A 25,904-nucleotide genomic window follows, 5' to 3' on the forward strand; every position below is an offset into this window, starting at 1 on the left:
CTTTGAAGACTCTGTAATGGATAATATATTCTATTATTATTTTTTTTTTTACACGTTCATTCACCCCATTGAACTTCATATCAGATGAAAGAGTCTATCACAGTGTAGAGAAATAGTTCTTATCTTATTCAAATGGTAAAATGCAACTTTCATACGTCTGGTAGGCAAATGTTAATTCGACATATGTATGTATGAATGTATGTAGTATGTATGTTTCATTTCAGAATATTTAGAATATAAAGTAACGACATATACAAAGAAAAACATATAGAAGTTTTTCTGCAATAGCCACGGCCAGTAATCATTTAAATGCGTTATTGCTTTCGATTCGTATGCTAGTTAAGAAAATCAACTAGCAAATATGTAAGTCTAATGTTAAGTATATACATAGCCAATTCAGAAAGCGGTAGTTTATGGAAGTGACTGGGTCCCAGAGAGGAGAAATAACCGTGCACAAAAACAGGGTAAGAAAATGTTAGCCTTTGTGAAAAGATTAAGAAAAAGAAGAAAAAAAAAGGAACTTTGAGATCGATTAATCTTGAGGGGTTGATATATCTCTGGGAAATCAAGTCGGCAAAACCGTTATGAAAAAAGCTCTAATTATCACCAGTGATTCCGTTAATGAGCCACACTCGTGAGTGATCAAAGAGGGCTAATTATTACGATACGATGAAGATCCAAAGTCTTGTTCGTTCCTCGATTATTCCTTGATAATTAGGCGTTATTCACTTACCAACTTCTTCTGTCCCCGCTTGGAAAAGCACGTAACAATGTACGCGTATCACTCAGTCCTGATTTTAAAAGGTATCTTTTTTTAATACCATGGACGGAATACAATACTATTTTTATTCTATCGTGAATCGAAATAGATACATATTTGCTGCTTAAGGAAACAAAGGCATAGAAAGGTCCAAATATTGGCTGGAGAGAGCATAACCAAGACGTTGATTGGACACCCGAAAGACAGGGACAGGAACAGCAGGATATTGGAAAATGATTAAGTAATCCAAGAAATGTTGGGATAGTATATGGTGATGCAACTCTCCTTTATGAAGGAGAAGTGGAGGCCAAATATGAATGACAGAATAGAATATAATTAAGAAAAAGTAAGAGCTGAGATGGAATGTTTGCGTAATGAGTAATGTTCAAATGTCAAAGTATAACAGAGGGGAAATGATGGATTATTTGTGTACTGAGATGTGCCTCATGTGGAAAGGTGGATGACATTACACTAGTTAGAAGACAGGCCATGTTTACGTGGAGCATGTCAGGAGAACCACTTAGAAAAATTAGGTAACCATTCTCAACGCATCTTAACAATACACTTAGTGAAAAAAACAGACCCTCTTTACCATTCTCAACGTATCTCGCAATGGCCAAGCCACAAATCTATGAAGAATTTATGTAAAAAAACAGAAACTCAAAAGCAACGCACGAAATGTCAGTAACCAAACGGTGTGTTTCGTGATTGCCTTGAACTCACAAGGCGGCAAAACAATTATTAGTTTAGCTGGTCCATGTTACTGGATCATGATATGGTGGTCTCTAACCTGTATACATTATGAGTACAGTCTACAAAGGGAACTTGCAAATTTCCAGGGTAGAAAAAATTTCAACTGAAACATTTTATTGAAAGTGATGTCATTGTGTTTCACAGAGGTATATAAATATATATATATATATATATATATATATATATATATATATATATATATATATATATATATATATATATATAAAAGGTTTTTTTGCCACAAAGGAAAAAAAAATGAAAAAACGAGTTAGCCGAGTACTTTCGGTCCTATTCGGACCCTCAGTAAAGGGTCCGAATACGGGCCGAAAGTACTGGGCTAACTCGTTTTTTCATTTTTTTCCTTCGTGGCAAAAAAACCTTATTATACATAGCATCACGTTTTATATACTTCGTGATCAAGTTATTCTATATATAATATATATATATATATATATATATATATATTTATATATATATAATATATATATATAATATATATATATATACAAAACCTCCAGGGATGTCCATGATACAAGATGTAAAAATGACAATTTATTCTAAGAAACGTTTCGCACATGAAATTCTCTGTACATCATCAGTCTGTGAAAGAAAATAAATACACATTTATAAAAAAAATACAATAAAAGTGCAAAAAACAGGAATTCACATATATCAAAAAATAGTAATAAAATTACATAAAGAACAAAGTAAAAAAACAGGTTAAAAGAGACTGCTTAGACACCAACCGTTCATTGTAAGGAGAGAGATGGAATGAACTAAGACAAGTTAAAAGTAACGTCATATATATATGTATATAATATATATCGAATCTATTGGTCCCTTTTTTAATCAGATACATAGAACTTGGTCTTAAGGCTTTATAGTGACAAGGGTATCCAGAACAAAAAGAGCAAAGAATTCAAGAAGTAAGAGGGCATTGTGGCTATTACAAAAATAGCCTATAAATAAATATATATTATACTATATATAATATATATATATATATATCCATATATACATATATATATATATTTATATATATATATATATATATTTAATATATATATATATATATAATCAATATATATTATATATTATATATATATATGTATGTATATACATATATATATATATATATATATATATAGATATATATATATATATATATATATAAATATATATATATATATATATGTATATATATATATATATATATATATATATATAGATATATATATCTACTATATATATAATATATGTATATACATATACATTATATATACATATATATATTAATAATTATATATATTATTATTAATATATATAACACATATGATAGTGTATCCATCTATACGATTCAAACTACAATACATAGCTATTTTTATTTATCAAAATAATCTCACGGTCTAGATATGCCAGGTGGCGGGAATGTGGAAGCACGTAAGAAAAAAAGCGAGGAAATATTACAATTCGCCAGAATTTCTGCCGTAAATTACGCACTGAGTTGATAGCAGAACCATAGCTTCTCTTGGGTTCCGCGTTAAACTTCACAAATTTCCATTTTAAGTGGCCCCAGGGGTAAGCGTCCAAAGTGCGTCGACTCACAGAGACTTTTTTTTTTTAGCTGGTTCTATTCACGAATACTGGTGATTCTTTTCATCTTCTTACTCGACATGAATATATATTATATATATATATATATATATATATATATATATATATATATATATATATATATATATATATATATATATGATCTGAACGACATATTCACCTTATTTTGAGATGTTTTAGACAAAAGATCATTTTGTTTTTGTATAACTACAACGACCTATTTTTGTTTCCGTTGGATGTCGTAAATGTATTCTTATCACACGAGGCTGACAAGAACCAGAATTCATACAGAATGTCCCTTGTATAGTATATTTCCGAGAAAACGCTAGCAAAATAGAATATCTCTCTCCTCTCTCTCTCTCTCTCCTCTCTGCTCTCTCTCTCTCGTCTCTCTCGTCTCCTCGCTTCTCTCTCTCTCTCTCTATGATGTCCGAGGGTTTATATATAAAGCACCTAAAACGTAATTCTTTATTATCCCTCGTCACGCACGATCACTCACTCACTGCGAATTGAGCACTGGTCGTGTGTCTCCTCCTCCGTTTTCTATAACTCTCTCTCTCTCTTCTCTCTCTCTCTCTCTCTCTCTCTCTACTCTCTACTGGTATCTCTGAGAGTTCGTGCTCTTGCGAAAACTGCAAGTCCTCAGCCTCAGGGGCAACAACTGCACCAGGCACTTCCTGAAGGCGGCGCCGCAGGTGGAGTAGAAGACGAAGTTGATGCTGAAGTGCGTGTACTGCAAGGACTGCATATCTGAACAGCTGCTGGAGGTTTTAGGCCACATGGTGACCTCATCGCTCCCGGCGTCGGCCGCCCCAGAGGCTGGTGATGAAGCGTGCACTCTGATGACGTGGCTGCAAGGGAGGGTGAGGGGAGAGGGGGCGGAGTTTAGTGACGTCATTGTTTAGAGGGAAATGCAGATGATCACATTGCCATTTAGTGCGATGTGTGAGGTAGATGATCACTTGTGAATGTCTAGAACAGCTGAAGAATGATTTTGAAAGTTATTAACATAATTGAAAGCCTTAAAATAATAGATAATTACTTGTGAATGTCTACAACAGCTGAAGAATGATCATGAAAGTTATTAACATAATTGAAAGACCTAAAATAATAGATAATCACTTGTGACTGTCAAGGGGGAAAGGGGCGGGGTTTAATGACGTCATTATTTAGAGAACTAGAAGATAATCATGTTGCCATTTCGTGCGATATGTGAGCCGGATAGTCAAGAACAGCTGAAGAATGATTATGAAAGTTACTAACATAATTGAAGGACTTACAATAATAGATAATCACTTGTGATGTCAGGAACAGCTGAAGAATTATTATGGAAAATTATTAACCAAAAAATGAATTGGATGAGATTAGAATAATAGATAATATTAATTTACAGCGATATGTGAGATAGATAGTCACTCGTGAATGTCAAGAATAGCTGAGGAATGATCAGAAAAAATTTTTAACCTTCAATAAAAATAGAAATCACTGAGGCTAGAGGGCTGCAATTTGGTAGGTTTGAAGACTGGAGGGTGGATGATCAACGTACCAATTTGCAGCCCTCTAGCCTCAGCGGGTTTTAAGATCTGAGGGCGGACGGAAAAGAAGTGCAAGACTGGAGAGGCAAAGACATCTCAATCGTTTTAGCAGAAAATTTAAAAACGTGAATGGCTTTACTGCATTAATAAAAAACAATTATTGAAAAATATTGGACATGAAATTAGTTTTAACAGAAAACTTAAAAACTTGAATGGATTTACATTTTACATTAAAAGAAAAAACAATTACATATATTGGAGATGGAATCATTTACAAGATGAACGACCTGAGGAGGCGTATGACCCTCACCTTGGAAGATTGAGCAAGATGAACACGGAGGAGATGAGAAGCAGCATCTTGGTGATGGAGTATTGCGTCCGCGTCGACAAGATGCTTCGGGGGTTTTTCGTATTGCAGAAAATCACTGAAAAGGAAATGACTCTGTTATTCATCGGATTGTCGTTCGCTTGTGAAATAAGTAGGACGCTGTGCTGACGTCAAAGGAATTCCGTCAGTTCTTGGCGCTTATTTTATATATACACACACACACATATATATAATTCTATATATTATATATATATATATATATATATATATATATATTATATACTAATAATATATATATATATATATATATATATATATATATATATATATATATATATATATAATATATATTATAATATTATATATATATATTATATTATATATTATTATATATATTATTAAAATATTATATATACTATATAATAATATATAATATATATATCTATATATATATTATTTATATAATCTATATATATATATATATATATATATTTATTATAATAGAATATGATATATATTATATATAATATATATTATCTATATATATATATATTTTTTTAAATATATAATATATATATATATAATATATATATATAGATATATTTTATATATATATATATATATATATATATATATATATATATATATATATATATATATGTATATACATATATATATTCATATAATAAAACAAGGACTGGTGGAATATCTATGACGTCAGCACCATAAACTGTGGTATTTTGTTTCTGATGCTCCCAAGATCTTGGGGTCACCCAGTTCTTTTAAAAGTTTGTGATGGTGATTGCTTCATAGCAAAGAAAGATAAAGGAAAGGAAAATGCATCTTCAAGAAGTTCTGCAACAAGGAGGCATTCGCGCCCGTGTTGGAGGCGCCTGTTTCTCGCGGGTTGTTCTGGAATCGTTGGGCGTGTTGTGGAGCACAACACGCGACTAAGTGTCGGGAGAACGCAGCGAAAGATGATGCAATATTCCATCAAAGAAATTCTTCTAAGAAGTTCTAGTAATCTCGGGAGCCTGTGACATTCGCCCTAGGCTCCGCCCCCAGAGTGCCGATATAAATACGACGGTCGAAGTAGGACTGTAGGAGAAAGCAGAGATCGTAAAAGAGAGACACCAGTTAGTCACAGAGAGATATCCTCAGTAAGAGCCACAGATCAGATTATCAGTTATAGATCAGCAGCAGCAGAGATCATCCGTGAGAGATAAGAGAGAAAGGGACCGACGAAGGATCAGAAGAAAAGTTGCTCGAGAGTTGGTTGGATACTGGTCTAGTCGTCTTCAGGAGTGGACGACCGAGTTATCTCGGCGTTGAGCAGACTTCAGAGAAGAAGTTCCTGCTATAGGTTTTGGGGAGTTCCTGCCTTTCAAGTATCATTAGTAGACACTATTTTCTGTAATACAGAGTCAAGAGGACGTCTGCAATCACCGTTTTCCTTTTGTGAAGCCATCGCTTCGACTCGCTAAACTAAGCAGCAAGTATTTGAATTACTTCACTGTTCCCCCAGTTCATGCAGTGTAGATTCTATCTTTTTATGTAAATAGGATATACCATTCTGCATTTACCTATGTTAGTAAGCTTGTAAAATAAACCTTCCTTTGTTGTGTTAGTATTTCTTCTATATTCGTTATCCCCAGTTTCAACTGTTGGTGTTGAAATTTTTTTTTTTTTTTTATTTATTTCATATTGAACCTGAAGCGGACCTCTCTCAGAGGCCGTAACAAAGTTACATAATTCATTGTAATTAACGTTTAGTGATTTTCCTCGATTTTTCACTTTCATGAATGTAATACATATCGATGCTAATATTCAAAGCATCGAGTCGTATTTCTCTTTGCCATTTTGTTTTTTTTAACATACTTAAGATCTTGGTATTTTGTTTCTAAATCGTTAGATGATCTATATATAATATATATATATATATATATATATATATATATATATATATATATATATATATATATATATATATATATATTGTGATGGCTTGTTAACCACCACACTATATACTTATCCAATTATAGGTTACTCCTGTATTCACTAAACAGGATACGAAATTCACAAGGTGTGAAATCGTACCACAACCTTAAACCACAGTGTGCAAAATCAATTCAGGGGTGAAAATAAACACTTGAGAAAAATAACTTAAATTTATACATAACTCTTAGGCAGAAATCACACCTGAACCACTATAATACAAGAAAAATATATGAATAACAAGCACACTTAAATAGTCACTAAACAAATCCCAAATACTCAACTAATAACAGAAACCAACACATTCAAACATAAAAAGGAGGGGGTCCAGAAAGGAGGAGAAAGACAAAAAGACAGAATAACCTAACAAATACACGCTAATATTCCTAATAACTTCTCCGTATGTTTTAAAAATTCTCCAGTTTCAAGGCAAGGTACGACTCCACGTCTGGAGGACAAATCAAGGTGATTATCAGCGCTGAATCCAGAAATGTTAACAGGTGGCTGGCAAGTATCAAACTGTCCACTGAATACGACAGCAGAGAAACATTTGCTGAGAGCTTATCAAATGTAAATAATTTACCTTGGGACACAGAGAGGTCCCCTTGGCTTTATAACTGAACCAAAGGCGTTAAGGATAAATCCTGAAGCTGCAGACCTGGGAGATCCAAAAAGTAAGTAGGGGGTGAAATAAATCTACAGTCCAAGTACATATGCAGAGGCCAATAATCAGTACCAACGGACAATCCAAACAGCGCACAAGCTAAGGTCCAGGAAACAACTGGCTCATATCACCACCGAAGACTTTCATCTCCCCACTGGTCAGCAAGAGCCGGGGGGTTTTGGCGGGGGAGAAGGCCACTCCCAGAGAAATCACCAAATATGGAATTTGAAAAAGAGGATTAGTAACAACATACAACAAGCCAAACACCGGAGAGGAGAAAACTAGCAATTACCATTCTTTACTAATTAACAGTTAAAAAAAATCTAATACATTATTAAAAATGTTTAATACATCATTCGGCAACAAGATGACAATATATATATACATATATAAAGATATATGCCACGAAGGAAAAATAAATGAAGGAGTAACTGCGAGACCTTTCGACGTTTCCATGTCCTTTACTGAGCATAACTGACATACATGGGGCAAAAGACAAAAGACGACGTTTCCGTATAACCTGACAGATAGGGATTAAAAAGGAGATTATTACCCTAGAATACCGACACACCTGGAAGAGAGTAACCTTCCCAAACAAGAATAAACCAAGGGGTTGGGTGAATTACTTAAAAGTTTAAGATAACCATCTCAGATTACAAGGACAAGACAATTAAAGAATTATAGGTGACAGCTGTTCAGCACTTTGGTAAACAAAAACCATGTTCACAATACATATTCACAATACAGGTTAGACATACATTACAACGAAGAATAAACTCAAAGGAAACTAATTTTTATTTAACTCTGTATTATATCTTTGAGGTCATTCTTAAACATGTTACAAAGACAAAGGGTTTTTAAAATGGAAAAAGGTCACGGCTAACATTGAAATTACAATAAAAAGTAAGTTGTATTAAAGCAGATTCTAAAAGATTTCGTGATAAGACATCTCTTGACCTGCAATTACTGAACTACCAACCCAATTTATTGACGGTGGTTGTTTTCACTTAAATGAATGAATATTGCATTAGATGTTTGCCCAGTTTTTACAAAATATTAATGCTGGCTTAGCTTTACTTCTAGGCCCTTGCTAGACTGCCCGAGATAAAATGAGGGACAATCCATACATGGAATTTTATATATTATGTTGTTGCTTTCTCTGGGGCTATTTTTTATTAACAGTCCTTTTAGTGTGTTATTATAGGAGAAAACAAGGTTGACATTAAAAGCTTTAACAATGATTTAATGGTTTCAAACCCGTTAAAAAACGGCAAAACTGAGAATGTTCTTACAAATTTCTTTCTGCGTGTTACTTACACTATAAAACTTTTTTGTGGGCTTTATTATAACAAATATCTAATATATGTGAAGGATAGCATAAATTCTTTCCCTATTTGTTTTTCTTATGTTTTCAATTTCTTTATCCAAATATTGGGGACTGACAATGCGTAATCCTCGTAGAAACTAGAAGAAAAAATTGATATTTTTTGTGTTAAGATGGTGGCCTGAGAAGAAATGAACAAAGTTAAGTTGTTGGTCGGTTCCCTATAAATACTGAATTTACATTAAAATGGTTCTCTGTGTATCAAAACATCTAAGAAAGGGAGGCAATTGTCTTTTTCTAATTCTAGAGTAAACTTAATCGATGGGACCTGGTTATTTAATTTAGAGAGTAAATCATTTACATCAATACCGACAGGCAGGACAGCTAAAATATCATCAACATAATGATACCACTTTACAGGAATATAAATGATATTAGGTAAGTAGCATTTTTCAAAAAATTCCATGTACAAGTTTGAGAGTAGTGGTGATAAAGGATTCCCCATTACCATGCCAAATATTTGTTGATAAAATTCACCTTTGAATATAAACTTACAATCACAAATGCTTGTGAGTGAAATAATGTGACTTATAGGTAGAGGTAATTCATGCTGAGTTAGTTCATTACTAAGATAGTCTAAAATAGAGTCTATAGGGACTTTAGTAAAAAGAGAACATACATCAAACTAACAAATTTATAGTAGGGCAAAGAGCAATTTTGTTTAATTTATCAACTAAATCTAGAGAATTATATATATGAGAATCGGAGATGATTCCAAGTAACGGGGACAAGATCTTTTTGATATATATATGTTGCTACTTTAATAATGCATATATCTTCTTCCTAGACTGTATGGAATGTTATATATAGAGTTTTGCAACATTTTTCAGATTCCTTAGCTAGCTTAGAGTTGAGTTGTAGGATGTCTTAAAATGTATGTTCAGATTCTGCATAACATAATTCAAAAGTATATAACGTAGAATGTAAAGAAAGAGAGAGAAGATTAGCTTTGTCCGTTCCAAGCTAGAGATTGTTTCCACAAATGTCATCGCTCCAGATAAGAGGAACTCGAGAGTCCTTTTATTTTCCTGATCTCTCATCACGTTTGATAAGGGATTTCTGTTTCGATCGAGTCGTGTCTTTGTTGAGCATACTGGTTTCATACTCATATGTTCTTGTCGATAACCACGTGCAGATTTCACGATTTTTCTGTAAAGTTACATCATATTATAAGCTTCTAGAAAGGATTGCATCATCTTTCGCATGCCCAAAATGTTTTGTGCCATCTCCACTGTCCAGTTTCCGAGAGCAAAAGATATCATTACAGATTTTGAATCCCTGGCGTTCAGATCTTTCTCTCTCTCTCTCACTCTCTCTCTTTTTTCTTTCTCTCTCTCTCTCTCTCTCTCTCTCACCACTTTTGAGTTTCATATCAAGGTAAAGTGTGTTATTATTTTTATTAGTGCAAATAATAACTAATAGTTTACAATGGTTTGAGTGAAACGATTTCAATTTTTACATATTCGGAGTGATTTTTTTGTGTGAATTTATTAATTTTTTCTTATTGAAATGTGTGTTTTTATTTTATGTTCTGTGTGATTAGTGCTTTTTACAATTTTGGTATTTTCCACATTTTTCTGTGTTTTCATTTGCATTCACACATTAATTAACTTAGTTATTTTCGTTACTTAATCGTTGCACATGTAATTGAATTTAACACTGAATTAATTTGCATTTACTTAGAATTCTTCCCAAGTTTCATTGTTGTTTTGCACTTGTGAATTAACTTCCAAATTTTGATTATTGCCGAATTTTTATTGAATTAATTTTCTTGAATTTTGTGATAAGTTAATTTTGATTTAGTTTTACTTAATTTAATTCAAGAATTAATTAAACTTTGCTTTGTTTTCAAGTAGCAGTACATTTCCCTGATATTGTGAATTTCACTTATAAATTTTGAGTTAGGTAATAAATTTCTGTTTTCAAAATTTTTATAAGTGTTTCTTTTCACCAGTATTTTGTATAATTATGATTAGTTTAGGTAGAAACATAGAGTGCTAATTTAGCTGCTTTCCTTCAATTTACTTGAAGTGAGTTAGAAACAGGGAAGTACGTTAGACTTCTAAAAACAGGGAAAATACTTAGAATTTTAAAGCTGTTGATGGAGTGATACCCTTTTGATTAATTTAATTACTCACAAGATTACCTCACCTATTTTGATGAACTTAGTCTGATTTTCTGCAATACTGGTCAGTTGTTTAAGGGATCACTGTTGCCTTTAGAGTATTCAGTCATTTAGTACCTGTGATGAAGGTTCAGGTGTCAGGCTGTTGTGAGGTAACAATTAATGAATGGTAGTGTCAGTTTGGATATTAAGCCTTCTTTTGACTATGTTGTTCTCTGTAAAATCAGTGTGCCTTCTGTAAAGGGTCCGAACAGGACCGAAAGTACTCGGCTATCTGGCTTTTTCATTGTTTCCTTCGTGGCAAAATACCTTTATATATATATATATATATATATATATATATATATATATATATATATATATATATCTCTCTCTCTCTCTCTCTCTCTCTCTCTCCTCTCCTCTCTCTCTCTCTCTCTCTCTCTCTCTCTATATATATATATATATATATATATATATATATATATATATATATATATATATATATATATATATATATACATATATATATATATATATATATATATATATATATTATATATATATGTATATATATATATATATATATATTATATATTATATATATATATATATATATATATATAGATATATATTAGATATAGAATCATCTAACTATTTAGAAACAAAATTATACCAAGATCTTAAGAATACCAAAAACAAAATAGCATAGAGAAACTTGACTCGATACTTTGAATATTAACATTGTTATGTATTACATTTACAGTGAAAGGAAAAATTGAGGAAAATCGCTAAACGTTAATAGCAAGGAATTATGTAACTTTTAAAGAACTGGGTGACCTCAAGATCTTTGGAGCATCAGAAACAATATACCACAGTTTACGGACAAATTTGAATAATGGAAATGTTATTCATGACGTACAGATCGCACAGTAAAAAATCAACGCAATTCTCTAAATACACATCATGAAATTGTATATTGATTCAGCAGCTGACCGACCACAAGATCTGGTAAAAATTATCAGCATAATTTACTATTTATTAACATCAGGGAATTGTATATTGATTAAATAGCTGAGAGTGACCAGCATCGGAAACAAAATAGCATAACTTCGAATGACATTTTTTTTTTTTTTATAAAATTCACGTCGTCACAAATCGAATAATGAAATAATGAGGAGAGTAACTTAACGATTACCAAAACGAAGCGAACTCAGACTCCAGAGTTGGAAATCTAGACTCACCTGTCGCAGCAGACGTGGTGAAGGGCGCCGCCATCTTGAGGTTGTTGTTTTTCGTGGTGGAGGACGAGGAGGACTGCGGAGGGCCGCTCGAGGTGCTGCTTCGCTATCCTGTTGACACTGCGGCCGGAGCTGGGACACGGCCCGACCTGCTCGAGTGGCTGCTGGTCCCCAGCCCCTCCTCCCCCAGGCTGCTTGGGGGGGGAGGGAGTGGATGGGGAAACCGTCTTATTTTCTCACGTAAACAATAAAAGATCTCAAATTCGCATTTTTTGTTTCTTGTCTCTGTGGTGTTTTTGAAGAGTTCGTGTTTGTGCATAACCAGATTTAGATTCAGTGTTTTCTTTTCTTTTTGTTAGGGGGGGGTGTTGGGGGGTGGGGCGGATTACAGGATTCTTATTTTATTTCAATTGTCTAAGTGGGATATTCAATTCTCAGTATAATCTGAGGTGTGAAAGTTTGGAAAGAGATGTGTATTGATAATCTTATATACGTATATACTAATATATATATATAATTATATAATATATTATATATAGATATATATATATATATATATATATAATTATATAATATTATATATATATATATATATATAAATATATATATATATATATATATAAGCATTAAGCTACAAATTACCTCTGATATCCAATGAGTTATACCTCGAAATAATATGTTTTCATTAACTTTTATATGAATGTATGTATATGTATGTAAATACATATATATATATATATATATATAATATATATATATATATATATATATATATATATATATATATCATATATATATATATATATATCCGGAGGTGGACGGACGGACGGACAGACAACGGAAAACTGAAATGGAGCAGAACCCTTACCTTCGGAAGAACATTTTGCGGCCCTCGATCAAACTCCTGCAGATGCAAAGGATCTTCCCGGTGACGATATCTCCGAGAAAACCTGAAGCAGAAGAAGAAGAAGAAGAAGAAGAAGAAGAAGAAGACCCTTTTCAGTGAGCTTCGATGTGACGTTTCCTTTCGTCGTTGTTCGGATCGGTACCTTCATTTGTTATTTTTTTTTTATTTCTGAAGTCTAATATCTAATCACTGTATAAACTAAATTACTTTTATTTGCCAGATTGTGGTTATCAATGATTTTCCTTTAGCAATTTATTTATTCATTAATGTTTTTGTAGACTTGTACATTAAATCATTACTCCCTTTCATTTAATGTCAAAGTAGATTATTTTAATTGTCTGAGGATACTGGTTGGAAGTCGATTAGGATAATTGGTATGAGTTTTGCTTATGTTCTTAAGCATTAACATAATTGAAATGACACTCGTAATATGATATATTTTCTTGTGATAAAATTACAGTAAAGTGACATATCGTAAAGTAATAAGTGAGACAGTAATTAATGCAGATCACAGGAAATAGAGCATAGGAGTAACGGAAAATGAGATTTTAGATAAGTAAAAAAAACTCTCTTATTTATTTTCTCTTGCAAGACACAAAACAAGATAAAAATTTTGATAAATAAAAAAAAACCAGCTGGTTTATTTTCACCAGAAAGACTCAAAATAATATTAAGATAAAAACCTGCTGGTTTATTTTGACCAGCAATACTCAAAATAATATAAAGATAAAAAAACCTAATGGTTTATTTTCCCCACCAACACGCAAAACAAGATAAAGATTTTAATAAATAAAAAAACCTGCTGGTTTATTTTCACCAGCAACACTCGAAATAAAATAAACAAAAAATACCTGCTGGTTTATTTTGTCCAGCAATACTCAAAATAATATAAAGATTAAAAAACCTTCTAATTTATTTTCCCCCACCAACACGCGAAGCATGATAAAGATTTTAATGAATAAAAAACCTGCTAGTTTATTTTCCAAAGCAAGAAGAAAAACAAGATAAAGATTTTGATAAATAAAAAAACCATCTAGTTTATTTTCGCCAGGAAGAAACATCTCCACTTCCTTTGCGTGCTTACTTGATGAGCTGACGGGCGATGAGGGTATTCATGACGACGATCATGATGAAGGGGATGACGAGGTGAGCAACGTAATCAATCCAGTTGATGATGTTCATCAACCCCCTGTAATCCATCGCCCCCCAAAAAAAAAAAACAAATTACATTCGGTAATCTTGCTCCCGTCCTGAAAAAGAGATAAAACACTCCGCTCTTAAGTATCCCAGTCGCGTCCATTTCATAATTGCTGTCTATGAGGAAGAAGAAGAAGGTGTAGGAGGAAGGGATGAGCATTCGTGCTATGATGTTTTTGCTTAACCTAATGGCATTCAGGCAGCTAACTTCTTGCTCGTTGCCCTGGAACATTTAGGGAAACGAGTCTGAAATGCAAAGGCGACAAGGTTTTAGACCTTGAGGATGTTGTTATGTGTATAATGTCCCTCTTTCCTCGCGAGTGTGATGTCAGATACCCCGTGCTGCTTATAATGGTGTTGCGTAGTTCACACGGTGAAATGTAAGATCTATGTCAAAACAGGAAGGGTAGAAAAGCACAACTTGACACCAGGAAGGCGACACTATAAATGAGATCGGATTTTTTAACCTTGGCGATAACCGGAAGAATTGAAAAAAAAAAAATTAAAAAACGTTATACGAAAGGCTTTTTTAGGATTCGTATTTTGCTGGATGGTGTAGAATCCCTAGGAAAAACATAAACCTGATGACAGTAAGAAGAATATAAAAACGAAAAAATGCAATAAATTGGCGATAAGTGGCCTTTTTTGAAATTTATTTTTGAAATTTGAGAACAATTTTTTACGAAAGATGTTTTTTGGATTCGTATTTTGCAGGCAGGTGTATAATCCCTAGAGAATAAAATAAAACATAAATCTGATGATATTGAAAATAATCAAACAAAACAAAAAAATACAAATTGACGATGAATGACATTTTTAAAAAGTTTTTTTAATACCAATTTTGCAGAACGGTGTATAATATCTTTTTAAAAAAGTATTTAAAAAAAAAGCGAAATCATCCCACGCGTGAAAGACCACTAACAAGGAATGAAGGGCAATTAATCAGAAATGTTGACGCGGAAGTAAGAGAGCGAAGACCTGCTGAGGAACCTTAGAAATCCTGGGACGAAATAGGACTGACGTCAAGACTTGCTCTAAATGAGCATGTACCTGGAAAAGTCAACACTTCGGGGGTGGGGGCGGGGTCTCAAAGATAGAGAGAGAGAGAGAGAGAGACTTGTATTTCACGTGTACCTCGAACGTGGAATAGACAACGCCAAGGCTTCAAATGCAGGGGTTCGTAGCCTTCTCGTGACTTCAGATCCCCAATGAATGGCTCAGTGCGGTTCCATACCCAATGCACTGGAGTCTAGACTAATGAGATTCTCTCTCTATCTCTCTCTCTCTCTCTCTCAATGAAGTCTAGACTAATGACTAAAGAGACTCTCTCTCTCTCTCTCTCTCTCTCTCTCTCTCTCCTCTCTCTCTCTCTCAACTTAAAAGGGAGGATACAGTGATCAATCGCAGGTTCTTATGAGCTAAGGAACAGAAGATACTGCTGACTCAGCGTCGAGGACACCGGAGGAACTCTAAACCCAACCTTTTATGGAAGGTCGAGGGGAGAGATTAGTAGCATTTCAGAATTCCTAGAGAGCGCCTGAGGGGTTATAGAGGAGCGTGGGTGTTAAAAAAATGTGAAGAAAGCGAGGGTGAGGTAAAGAAAAAAGTGGGAGGGACGGTATGGAATTGTGGGATATTTTGCACCAATAACTTTCGATTGCTTTGTGGTAACAGTTCGAGAAGTTAGGGCTAGATAAAGGATTGGGAAAGTCGAATGAATGCGTAAGAGAATAGGTAATAAATTATACATTTTGAAAGTGAGACAGACGGCATGAAAATGTGGGATATTTTGCACCAATAACTTTCGATTGTTTTGTGGTAACAGTTCGAGAAGTTAGGCCTAGATATTATAAAACACTAAAAAACAGTCAGAAAGCGTCATGACAAATTAGTCTAAACGGTAATTAACCGATCACTACTAGCGAACACCTTTTAGCAGACACTTCGACAGCCAAACCAAACAGCTCTCTCTCTCTCTCTCTCTCTCTCTCTCTCTCTCTCTCCTTACCTCATCTTCATGCACGATGACCCCGGCAGTGATGAAGACGTAGACATGGACAGTGGCACTAAAGCAGGAGAGAGACAGGATGATGGTTTTGGCTCTGTGGACTGTGCAAACGGTCGGTCTTTGCAGAGGGTACTGCACTGCTATGAATCTCTCCACCGTGAAAGCCACAGTCAGCCACACGCTGAGGGAACTCGACACTGACCCGAGATATATCTCCAGCTGAAAAAGAAAGTATAAATATATTAGAGAGAGAGAGAGAGAGAGAGAGAGAGAGAGAGAGAGAGAGAGAGAGAGAGATTGGGAGGGGGGGGGGGGGGGGGGGGGGGGATAAAATCCACCTGCACGGATGAGCCTGAAGTGATGAAGTGAAATATACTTTCCAGGTCATCTCAATCTAAAATAACCTCAACATTACTTGGTAGGACTTTCGAGTGGTTTCCAATTAATTTTGAAGCTATTGAAAAATAGTATGAGAAGTTTTTTTCTTTATGTCATATGAGTTTTCAAGGATTAGAAATATTTGATGTTTTTTAAATTATTATTTATATCAGTACACAATATAATTTTTATGTCAGGATTTGCGAATACAGCCCCAAAGGTGTAAAGCTTAAAAGAGACATATATCATTTAATGTAAACTCCACATCAACATACCATCATTCCCAAAAGCCTCGTGCTGTCGTTTATAACGGATATTCCAGGTTATAAATAACCCAACAAATTCCAAGTCTCAAATATGAGCTCCTGGAATTTCCAGAATAAACCATAATATATTAGGGTTACCTGAGGAAGGCGTTGAGGAGTCTGCCAAGAGCCTGGAATAGCTCTTGGTATGGATGAGTTATTCGTGTCTTTATAGGAATCAAAATGCAAGTCATCCACTTGTAAACATGATACTTTTTTTCAGTGTTATGTCATCTAAAGTCGTTTTTTATGGCTGTGAATTGGTCTTTTCGATCTGAGGGCGGACGGGCATGTTTCAATTGCCTGTCTATTCCTTTTCCCTTTTTTTCTATTCGATTAACGTAACATTTATTTTAATTGTCAATAACAGTGATAATATGAAAACCAGCGTGCTGTATTGAATCTAACATGTTCAATGAATTACTTGTCTATTCCTTTTCTTCTTTTTTCATATTTTTACTCGATTATTGTAACATTTATTTCAAGTGCCAATAACATTGATAATAAGATAACCAGTGTGCTGTATTAAATCTAAGGGCTTAATTATATCTTCCAGTTACAAAAATATTAATATACCATTTAATATGAGTTCCAGACTCCGGTTACTCCATTTATCGTATAGGCATTCCAGGCTCCAGTTATCTATATGTGCCTACGACACTTAATCCACTCGTAAATACATTATGGAAAACAGTACTGATTCGTTTCCGTTCCATGACCGATGAACAGACAACATATGGGTCAACATTCCTCTTAAAATTCAGCGCTGGAAATATGCATGTATAACAATTTCCTGCTTAGAAATATGATTAAGAAAATGTATGGTTACTTAGGTAATTTAGAAAAGCAAGAAAGGAAGATCGTCAAATAAAGGTATAATACGTTGAAGAAACGTGAAACATGAAAAATGTATATGTCTCATTTGAAAAAATTAGGTCAGACATGCAAAAGAGAGGAGCAGAATTGGGCAGCAGTGGAAATGTTAAGTATATTCTGAGTGCTAAACAGAGGTAACTGTCTTCCAGAAAACACGAGAACATTTTTAGGTGGAGCTAAAGAACACTGAATAATTTAATGACGTAGAAGGTCCCACAAGCCACAGAGCCAGGTCTTATAAGCACGCTACGGATCGTGGAAGGTAAGGGAAAAGGTCTTTGGAGCATTTCCGACGGAGAAAAGCCAGAATGAATAATTCATCTTGTCGAACGTCAAAAAAAAAAAAAAAAAATCTTATTTTAGGACTTGTTGATATCCGTCACTGCTCAAATTCAAAACTTCCTCATTTCCTAAATAGTTACTCGGTAATGTTTGTTAACTAAAAGTGATATTATGCCCAATATTGTGATTGAAACCAGTAGTACTTAAGAAGAATATTTTATTTATATTGATATGGAACCAAAATTGTATTGCTGTTGTGTATGACCCAATGAATCTGGTTTCTTAACATGAATTCCTCCACAATTCCCAAACTTTACAGCACCAGACATAGTCAGGCTAAAATTCAGAACTGAATATAGAAAGTCTTTGATTCTTGATATTATTGATGTATCAATAGATACCCCGTGACAGACTGTCAGTGGGAAGACTGTGCTGTTTCATTCAAATAGATTTATGGTGAGCTACTATTCACAATCGTATTGTTAAGTTAACACTAAGTGTTAACAGGAAAGTAATGTAACTAGTATTAACAAAAATGTGGTCTTAAATAACATTAGTCGTTGTGAGACCATGCAATATAAAACGAACAATAACGGCTCAGAGTTTTAAGAATTATGCATTGAACCCACATGGCCGACCAGGGAAAGAAAATATGCTATGAGAGGAAGGTATTATTTACGTATTCAAGTAACGAGATGAAGGAAAACAAAAGACCTGTAAAAAATAAATGAATAAAAGGGTCGTTTCTTATTACTCACAGCTCAAAGAAACACCTTGTTACGAACGTCTTCTTCTTCTTTCATTAGGGAAAATCAAGACCTGTTTCCCCTGTCCCTTTTTATCTGATGGACTCAATACAAGGTATTCAAAGAGCTCTTTTTTTTATCTCCACTGCTAATCTACTCTATTGTTTTTTTTTATTTGTTCACAAATACAAGTATTCTAAGAGATAATAACCGTCTTGAATACAGATAGGTTTGTTTTGAGAATGTTTGACTTTTCAGGATTTCTCATTCAGAGGGCTCATTTATCTTGATATTCCTATTCGTTTCATAAAGTAATTTTTTTAATTATACGTCGATGTGAACAAAAGTTAAAGATAGTCAAGGAATAATTGATGTAGTGTACTACACATTTGAATTAAATAGTCAGAGGGTTCATTTATATTGATATTCCTATTCGTTTTATAAAGTATTGTTCATGATTATTCGTCGATGCAAACAAAATTTGAAGATGTGATTTCCAAAATAATTTGGCATCTTGGATTTTATTGCTGAAATAATGATATATCTAATGGAAAGACAAATTAAGACTAATTCAGATTAAATCTATTTGAAATAAGTAATGACAATGGGTGTCAGAAAGCTAGTAAATACAAACTTGAAGAGCTCTTAAAGATTAAACAAAAATCTACGTATGTAATTAAATATATAGATCACTCTTGGAAAACAAATATATATATTTTCCAAACGATATATATACCAAATAATCTACTATAATAAACAAACCATACTAAAGTTCAGGTAAAATGGTCGAATCTGATCAAACCAGAGAGAGAGAAAAAAAACATGAACAAGTCAAAATGAGATGAAACATGTTCATCAGAAATGACATTCATCCACTTGAAAGCAGATTGTTTTTTTTAATTCTCTCTCTGTAAAGGAAAAACGAGATCTCCAGGAATTATGATAATTCTAAAAGCATATCAGGTGGAACATGGGATCAGACGATGAAGATCAGTCACTTCGCAGACAAAAATAGAAAGATTTTAGATGTCACGAGCAGAGTTCGGTGAACTCTGTACACAATCACCAGAATGACTGATGCTGGAATGAGTGACTTTGTGATCCCTGGTTTGCCACCAATCAAAGTCACGACACAGCCAGTGACGAGAGGAATCTTTTTCACGAGAGAGAGAGAGAGAGAGAGAGAGAGAGAGAGAGAGAGAGAGAGAGAGGTTTTTGATTGAAGTGCCAGTGTCTTCTGGAGATGCTCCGACACCTTTAAGACTGCAAAGGGGATTATTGGTTGCAGGAAATGGGATGGGTAAAACGTTGCTGCATCCAATGTTGCAGAAGAAATTTGCGCCGATCGAATCAACTGAGCTCCTAAAGTCTTCCGTGAAAGCAAGGACAGAAAAGGGGACCAGAGAACAGAAAGGGTTTTGAAAAGTGCAGGGGGATGGGGTGGGGGGGTGGGGAAGGTAGGTGGTTAAAAAAAGGGGCTATCTGTGGACTTTTCGCACCACGCTGCATCAATTAAAAGCATTTTTTTTCGCCAAAGTATAGCGAGGATTAAGCAGCCACTTATTTCCACATCAAGGTCTGTGGTCGGCTTTGAGGTCGTAAATGGGATGTGTTTGTCCATTGCAATTGGCATAGTAAATGCCTGGGAGAAAGGTTTGTTTTGCAGTGTCCTAATTTAGCTGTGTGTGTGTGTGTGTGTGTGCAAAGAGAGAGAGAGAGAGAGAGAGAGAGAGAGAGAGAGAGAGAGAGAGAGAACCACTCGGCCGTGGGTCTCAGCTAGTTAATAGTCAGCTCATTTGATCATTTCTGGTTATTCTGAAAAAAAAGCGTCTCTGTTTCAGTCGTAAAAACGAGACAATCGTGAATAATGCTGAATATATAATTGAGGAATGGTACATAACTGGTTGAATGAATAAATAACATCCACATTTGTGTTTTATGTTGTGACACGCTTCAGTAGATCCTTTCATCATCCCATTAAGTTACGTCACTAATGTCTTCAGTCATCTAATTGGCTTACGGGCTAATTGGTCTGCAAATACACCAATGCACACTTCAGTTTGAGACAGTTTTAGATTTTGCGGCGTCCTTCCCGTTTTCTATACGAGGTTGATATTGCAACGTCTGAAAGCGAGGATAAAGGCAACTGAAATGCAACTTATTATTGTGTTTGAGAAGTTTCAAATGATACCTTTGTTTCTTTAAACTGTTTTTATTCATTTCATCACAAAACAAAGAAGCCACAAATGCGCAAAAGAGATTTCAGCATAAGCGTTATAATTCAAGACCACCGAAAATATAGTTCTATCTTTCAGTGGTGGCCTATCCTGTATCGTTGCCAGATGCACGATTGAGGCTAACTTTAACCTTAAATAAAAATAGAAATCACTGAGGCTAGAGGGCTGAAATTTGGTATGTTTGATGATTGAAGGGTGGATGATCAACGTACCAATTTGAAGCCCTCTAGCCTTGGTCGTTTTTAAGATCTGAGGGCAGACAGAAAGAAGTGCTCGTCGATCGAACGAAAATATGGACATTCATGAGAGCCTACGGTTAATGATTTATGGTTTTCATGAAAGCTAATACATTTATTTAACTTATGCATCATCCGAATCAAAGGTGGGCTACCTGGGATGTGTTGTGGGTAGGCTCCACTTTGGAGGGGTCCCGATTGTAAAAAATCGTAAAAATATTTGCCAAAAATACACTAATCAAGACAGGCTAATGAAATTTTCAGGCATTATTAGCACTATAATAACGCATATTCTCTGTGAGTTTTATCATCCTACAGGGAAAATTAATTATTGTTTTATTTAAAAAAAATGTGAAAAAAATGCAAAAATTCCGGGCCCTCGTACTGAAGGTTATTTGGTGATTGGTGAGAAACTACAGTCTTGAATAGAAATTCGCTCTGAGGATATGTTGGTATATCCACCTGGAACATGCACAAAAAAATTATGAAAATAGAACAGTAAATAAGCACGTTATAACAAAAAAAAGAGCAACAACTTCAGGTAAGTTCAGCGAAAGCCCCGCCGAAAAATCAGACTATAGCTAGGAAGAAATATTCAGGAAAAATTCAAATCTCGATTTAGGGACAAAACCTTTTGAGAGTTTGTAGTTATTATGTCACTTGATAGCCTAAAACATCTAAAAATTATATTATTTAGGACAATCAAAGAAACCCCCCCCCTCCAACCCCCCCCCCCCCCCCCCCCAAAAAAAGGGGGGGGTCTTTGATTGCCTCCTAAATAATATTAATTTTTAGATGTTTTAGGCTATCAAGTGACATAATAACTACAAACTCTCAAAAGGTTTTGTCCCTAAATCGAGATTTGAATTTTTCCTGAATATTTCTTCCTAGCTATAGTCTGATTTTTCGGCGGGGCTTTCGCTGAACTTACCTGAAGTTGTTGCTCTTTTTTTGTTATAACGTGCTTATTTACTGTTCTATTTTGATAATTTTTTTTGTGCATGTTCCAGGTGGATATACCAACATATCCTCAGAGCGAATTTCTATTCAAGACTGTAGTTTCTCACCAATCACCAAATAACCTTCAGTACGAGGGGCCCGGAATTTTTGCATTTTTTCACATTTATTTTAATAAAATCATTAATTTTCCCTGTAGGATGATAAAACTCACAGAGAATATGCGTTATTATAGTGCTAATAATGCCTGAAAATTTCATTAGCCTGTCTTGATTAGTGTATTTTTGGCAAATATTTTTACGATTTTTTACAATCGGGACCCCTCCAAAGTGGAGCCTACCCTTATGAGTGATTGAAGATATGTTATGACGTTTTTAACGACTGCAAACGTCTTCCTTCTTCCTCACCTGACACAAGACGTTGACGTTGAAGGTGTTGAACCCGAGCAGATCGAGCCACACCGGAGGAGGGATGAAGAGGTACGTCACGTCGGCGATGGCCAGCGCCGCCAGGTATAACTGGACGACCTCATCCGGAGGGACGTGTGTTTGAGGGAGACGACGCAGGACAGCAGGTTCCCCACGAAGCCCACCACGATCAGCAGCGGGATGTAGTAGGTGTTGAGTTGCTGGACGATCAACCCGACTTGCTCGTCCCGTCAGGTTTGTAAATGCGCGTCGACGGTCCCTGGTCTGGGCTCGGGTGCCCCCCTTCGCTGGATGGGGGGAAGGGGGCGCGACGCTCGGGCACGACACGATGACGATCTCGCCGCTCTCGTTCCGGAAGCGACATAGCGTTTCGCTCATGAGAACGCCTTCGGATATGTTCTCCTCGGTCGCTTTGAGCGGGATGCGCATCGTGGGCCTCGGGTGTTTTTGTTTTGTTTTCTTTCACGCGAGGCGGCAGCAGTTGCAGTTGTTGTTGGGGAAGCGGCCGCGTAATACGGTCCACTTTATCTTTGTGTGCTTCAGAGCCCAGCGCACTGAGTACATAGTTATCATCTTTACCGTTTGGTTGCTGTAATGGAAGGTTTTTTCTGCGCCATGCAAGAGTCACCAATAACTAAAAGCACTTATTTAACACCGTTCACTGTCATGTTTAGCTTCCTACGATTTCCCATTCGTAATAAGTATGATTCTCGACCTGAAATAAGAGAAAAATAGCTTCCATGAGTGACTGACAATTTTGAGATATAAAAATGTTTTGCGTGCCATGCAAGAGTCACCAGTTCTCGCCTGAAATCTGAGAAACAGCTTCCATTGGTGACGATAATTTTAAGTTATAAAAAATGTAGAATCTTCGTCTATAAACTATGACCAAACTCTAGGAAAATAATATCAAATGGGATTAGACTAACAAGACAATTGAGAAAGAAAGACGGACTTTATTGTTTTTTTTTACCAGAAACAGATAAAAAGGAATGAATGAATAAAAAGAATGGATGACGAAGAAGTGTATTTAATTCTAAAACCTCTATTGTAGGCGAGAGAAAGGCTGAGCTGTTTTTAAGAGGATTATGTTATGTGGTCTTTTTCGGTTGAAAACTTAAAAGGCCTGAAACGAAACCACTTAAATATTTCATCTTTGATATCAAGAGCTGCACATTCATGAATTACTTGAAACTTTTTTGGTGTTATATTTTGGTCGTTCTGAAGTCTAAGAAAAGGAGTAACGCCACAGACAGAAAGTTTGACATTGAACTTATTCAAGGGCGGGAAATGTGATTTATTATTATTATTATTATTATTATTATTATTATTATTATTATTATTATTATTATTATTATTATTTCTGTAGACTGACCCTACTCGCATGGAACAAGCACACCACCCCCCCCCCCCCCTCCCCCTTCCCCCGGTCCCCAAAGCTTCTGAGCGGCACGTCACGACGCTAGCTACCAAACCAGAGGACCAGTAATAGCCAAGTAGAATCTATATTCCTTAAACATCCGAATGAATTAATGTGACTAATTACTCGCGCCTTGTCAAAACAATTACCTGGTAATTTCACGAGAATGTAATTTGCCTCTTGAGTTTCTAAAGGGGACGGAGGAGCGTCTCCAGGAAAAACAGTACCAAGCAAATTAGATTATCCTGACAGTTGGTCATAATTACAAGTCAGGAAGCTCCTGATGTGACTTTCTCTCTCTCTCTCTCTCTCTCTCTCTCTCTCTCTCTCTCTCTCTGGGCATAATTACAGGCAAGAGCTCCTGCCATAGACCCTCTCTCTCTCTCTCTCTCTCTCTCTCTCTCTCTGCCTGTCTGTCTGTCTCTCTCTCTCATAATTACAAGGTAGGAAGCTCCTGATGTAGTCTCTCTCTCTCTCTCTCTCTCTCTCTCTCTCTCTCTCTCTCTCTCTCTCTCCCCATCATCTGCCTATCTATCAATCTAATTATCTCTTTCTCTATCTGCCCATTTGCTTAGTTCATCAATTCTTTGCAATTAAAAGGAAATATTTCATTCAAACCAACAAGCCGTGACGCGCTGAGCCCGTCGTCCAAATTGTAGGTCTCAATTATGGCGGTAGTGCCATATCGTCGGAAATGAGACCTGTAGGTTAAATGTCACGCCTGATCTGGGTCAATCCCTTACTAACTAATCGAGTGTCGTAAGAGATCTCGAGGAACTGGGTCGAGAGAAGACAAAGATGGGGAGCGCTAGGAACCTTGCTTTGACAAACTAGGCGTAGGTCCTCATTTTTCCCACGTTCGTTTTGAGGCCAGTCACTCACCGGAACTAATGTTTCGAAAGGTACTTTTAGTCAAATGTTTTAGCCCCTGGCAGCGTGATTATGGCTAGAGGGATGCTATTGGGTACGTTTGATGATTGGAGGGTGGATGATCAAGTTACCAATTTGCAGCCCTCTAGCCTCTGTAGTTTTTTAAGATCTCAGGGCGGACAGAAAAAGTGCGTACAGAAAAAAGTGCACAATAGTTTTCTTTTCAGAAAACTAAACATCAGAAAAAAGTCGAAATATACAAGGGATAATTACGCTAAAATTTACAAAAGGGAATACACAGCGATGACGCAATCTAGTAGTTTAGGAAAGAAATGCATGTGATTCTAAACTAGCTGCGAATTGTAATTGCATCTTTGTTCATATCTCAAAAGAGGTTTACGTTACAGACGAAGGATCAATATATCAACATTGGGTGATGACCTTAAAACCTGGTTAAGAAATTTGAGAGCAATTGCAAGTGTGAAGCAGTTGTTAACAAGAATGTCAACAATGATGCAATCTTCCTTTGTTTATCTATCTATGCAGTTATTTTTATTTGTAATTAATTTTTTTCTGGCAAAGTCTATACTTGACGTCGAGAGACTTCTCTGGATAAATTATTATCTAGGTGAAAATTTAACGAATATTCCCCACTAGAGATTCCAAATTTATTATTTGA

General features: G+C 35.2%; 1 pseudogene; it reads right to left on the reverse strand.

Annotated features, from left to right (window-relative positions):
• Window positions 1-3,598: 3,598 nt before the first annotated feature.
• Window positions 3,599-23,364, reverse strand: LOC135215352 (uncharacterized; annotated as a pseudogene).
• Window positions 23,365-25,904: the final 2,540 nt, after the last annotated feature.

Source organism: Macrobrachium nipponense, chromosome 5 (genome assembly GCF_015104395.2).
Source record: "Macrobrachium nipponense isolate FS-2020 chromosome 5, ASM1510439v2, whole genome shotgun sequence".
NCBI lineage: Eukaryota > Metazoa > Arthropoda > Malacostraca > Decapoda > Palaemonidae > Macrobrachium > Macrobrachium nipponense.